Source organism: Microtus ochrogaster, chromosome 8, assembly GCF_000317375.1.
Source record: "Microtus ochrogaster isolate Prairie Vole_2 chromosome 8, MicOch1.0, whole genome shotgun sequence".
NCBI classification, from domain to species: Eukaryota; Metazoa; Chordata; class Mammalia; order Rodentia; family Cricetidae; genus Microtus; species Microtus ochrogaster.
This window is the reverse complement of record NC_022015.1, coordinates 1,029,504-1,033,538: the sequence shown is the minus strand read 5'-3', so window position 1 is coordinate 1,033,538 and position 4,035 is coordinate 1,029,504.

The following is a 4,035-nucleotide window of genomic DNA, read 5'->3' as shown; positions in this document are numbered from 1 at the left end:
AGAGAGAGAGAGAGAGAGAGAGAGAGAGAGAGAGAGAGAGAGAGAGAGATACTGGGGCTGTGTCTTATTTAATATTACTAATGTTATAATGAGATACCATGACCAAAAGCAAGATGGGGAGGAACGGGTCTATGTGGCTTATGCCTCAGTGCCACTGTTCATCACTGAAGGAAGTCAGGACAGGAGTTCAAACAGGGCAGGAACTGGAGCAGGAGCTGATAATGGAGGCCATGGAGGGCTGCTGCTTACTGGCTTGTTCCCCATGGCTTGCTCAGCCTGCTTTCGTATAAAACCAGGACCACCTACCACCACATATGTGAGTATACATAGTAAGCTGATCTCTTCCCTATAAACCACTAATTAGGAAAGTGCCTTACAGCCAAATATTACGGAGGCCTTTTCTCAATTGAGGTTCCTTCCTTGCCAGTGACTCTAGCTTGTACCAAGTTGACGTAAAACTAGCCAGCACAAACTGGAGAAATGATCAGCGATTAAGACCTCTTGCTGCTCAGTTTCCAGCACCACATTGGGCTGTTCACAACCACCTGTAACTCCAGCTCCAGGAGATCTGACGCCCTCTTCTGGCCTCCATAGGCATCTGCATTCAGGTGCACATACCCACACGCAAATGCATAGAGACACATAAATAAAAATGTAAAGATATTAGGTTTTCTTTCTTACATTTAATCTTACATGACATATATTATATTTGGTTATTTTTGTTAGAATGAAGATCTTATTTATTTTAATAGACATTTTCAGATATTACAGCTTTTTATTTTTTGCTTGTGTGTGCATGCATGGTGTGCATGTATGTATAAGGTGTGTGTGTGAACAAGAGAGAGAGAGAGAGAGAGAGAGAGAGAGAGAGAGAGAGAGAGAGAGAGAGAGGCATATATGGAGAGTATCAGAAGAGAGAGAGAGAGAGAGAGAGAGAGAGAGAGAGAGAGTCAGGTGCCCTCTATCTGTCTACACCCTGTTCCTCTGAGGCTGTGTCCTTCACTAAACCTGGAGCTAGTCTGGTGACTGGTCCCATTGATCCTCTTGTCTCTGACCACCCCCAGCACTGAGGTGACAGGTACACACACAACCACCTTTGTCTTTTTAATGTGTATTCTGGGAGGCTTGAACTCAGGTCCTTATGCTTGTGAAACATACTGAGCCATTTCTCCAGCCTCTTCAAACACATTTTGAAACATAAGTATGCTCAACTATATTATAGAATGTTTTATTCAAGACTCACAAGTTCCTGTTGATTTAAGGAAGCAGTAAGAACTTCTCCCCATATATAAAACTAAGCACTTGTAATATGCCAGTTCCTCGTTTGTTTGGAAGGAAGTCGCTTTGCCAACATGGCACTATCCAAGCACCAGCTCTCAGGGGCACGTCACTGTATCGCATTCCCCAAAGACTTCACTCTGCAAAGGTTACATGGACCTTCTTAGTTCTAGTCCGTCTGAAAAAATATTGACCAGTGTTCACATACTATGAGACTATTGTATTTTTCAGAAATAATTTTATATAAAACCATATAACCCGGATGAATGGGAGTACCCTCTTAAACAAAAGGATCATCCCAAGTGTCCAATTTCATAAGCAAACCTCTTAGCTTAGATTGACAGGTTTTGTCATAGCTCCATAGTAGGTAGAAAAAAAAATCAGCTACCCAGAACCAGGCGGTTCTGTTTAACAGTAAGCTACTTTGCATATTTCACTCGATGACCACCTATAAATCAGGTTCAGCCAGACTCAGCCCCAAATACAGCATTCTGAACTACAAACAGGTAAGAGATGCTTCTCCACAGTGGCCCACAGGGAGACCACAGAACAGGATTTTTAAGAACAGCCCTAGGCACAGAGGATAAATTTTGTCATCAATAGGATCATGCTATTATCTTAAGAAGTCAATGATGACCATACAACAAAAGGCCCAGATTGCCCCGGTGAGGAAACCTGAGGAACTCAGGTTCTGGCTTCTGGCACCAGTATTGCTGCTGACTTTGAAGCCTTAGCGATTTGAAGCCTGAGGAGGGAGGGAAGGAGGGCTTCTCTAAGCTTCCCCCAGCTCTTACGTCCCATGATTCAATTGTATGTGCAGTGGAGGGTTTTTATTTTTTACATTCTAGTTTTTTTTTTTAATTATGAAAGTTGCTGCTTTTAAGCTCAGGGGAACATCAAGACTCTCTCAGGGTTTTATCATTAAGACTTCATTACTCATTTCCCAGAAGAGCTCTAAGGCAGAAACCTGAGACGGTCCCAAGGTAGGTGTGCTTGCCAGAGGGTGCATATTTGGAAGCCTGCAATAGCAGCAGAAATCCTTTGCCTTCTTTTGAGAAGAGCTTGTGCTCAGTTCCCCCATGCACACATCCTGACCCCACTAGGCTTCCTGTCTCCGTCCACTTCATGGCTGCATGCTTTCGTCTTCCTAAATTTTATGCTCAAATTCTCTTGCATGAACGGAAAGTGACAGTTAAATGGCCCCTCCCTAACGGGAGGCTTCTTAGAAATGCTTGGTAGAAAAGCCTCGTCATCAATGTGTCTTCAGACAGGACATGCTCTAGGAATTATCTAAAATCTCATCAAAACCTAGAATCTTAATTACCTGTGGTATATATACAAATCACTCAGAATTCATCTGGGTCAAGAGCTGAGATATTATTTAAATTATTATTCGGGGTAAAAAACCATGACTCAAAATTCTGCATAAATGGCTTTGACATCTGCTTTACTTTTGAGGAACATGGCTGTTCTGGTTTCATCTTGGTTGCTGTGATACACTCTGACGAAAAACAATTTAGGGGACCAAGGGGCTTACTTTAGTTTACAGTTACAGTCCTTCATCCAAGGAAACCAGGACAGGGACCCAGGAGCAGGAGCTTGAAGCAGAAGACTCGCTCTCTGGCTTGCTAGCTCAGACTTAGCCAGCTTTCTTCTGCAGTCCAGGATCGCCTGCCCAAGAAAGGATGCCGTCCAGAGTGGGGCGGGCCTCCCAACGTCAATTAATAGTCAAGACAAAACCTTAGGGGCTGGAGAGATGGTTCAGCTGTTATGAGCGCTTCTCCCCTTGCAGAGGACCTGGACTTGGTTCCCTGTAGATACTGGGCCACTTGGAACAGCCTGTAGCTCAGTTCTAGAGGATCTGACCCCCTCTTCTGGCCTCCGTGGACATCAGGCACACACGACATGTGTGTCTCAGAGGATCTGACCCCCTCTTCTGGCCTCCGTGGACACCAGCACATACAACATGTGTGTCTCAGAGGATCTGACCCCCTCTTCTGGCCTCCGGGGACATCAGGCACACACGACACGTGGCACACATGCAGGCACTCATACATAGAGTAAGAAAAACACAATAGACAATATTTCAATACAGGCCTACAGATGTAGACAATTATTCTCTCAGGTGTCTCTAGGCGGCTTCAAGGTGGCAGTCAGAGTTAACCAGGACACTGCATAGCTTCATCTAACCTGTTGTTATAGGCAAAAAGGCCATTATCAAAAACAAGTGGTGCAGGCCATATTCCCATTTGCCAGCTCTTTTGTTTTGACACAGGGTCTCATGAATCTTGGGCTAGCCTTAAACTCTGGTCTGTTTGGTGCTGGGTTTGAATCCAGGGCTGAAGCGCATGCGCTGCCCCCGTTGGCTGGGTTTGTGGCTTTGTCCCGCTGGCCCTTTTCTCTTAGCCTCTAGAATTCCTGGCTTGGGGATTTCCTAACTAGTTTCTTCTCTCAGCGGCCTTTTCTTTTTGACAGAGTTTTGGCTCCTGTTTAATCTTCCAGAGATTTCTGTCTTGTGTTAGTTATTGTGGGTCATTTGGTCAGTAATTTGGAGTCTCCCATTTCCCGTCCCTCCATCTCAGTTTGGAATTGTCACGACCTCACTATCCTCCCCCAGCCTCTTAGGCACATGCTGTTCCAGGCACTCACTCCTTTTCCAGTCAGTCCTACTATGGCTTCTTACAACCTTGTCCTTCTTCACCTGCATTCCAGCCCCCTAGCCTCCAGCCCTCCCAGCCCCCAACCCCCCAGTCCCCC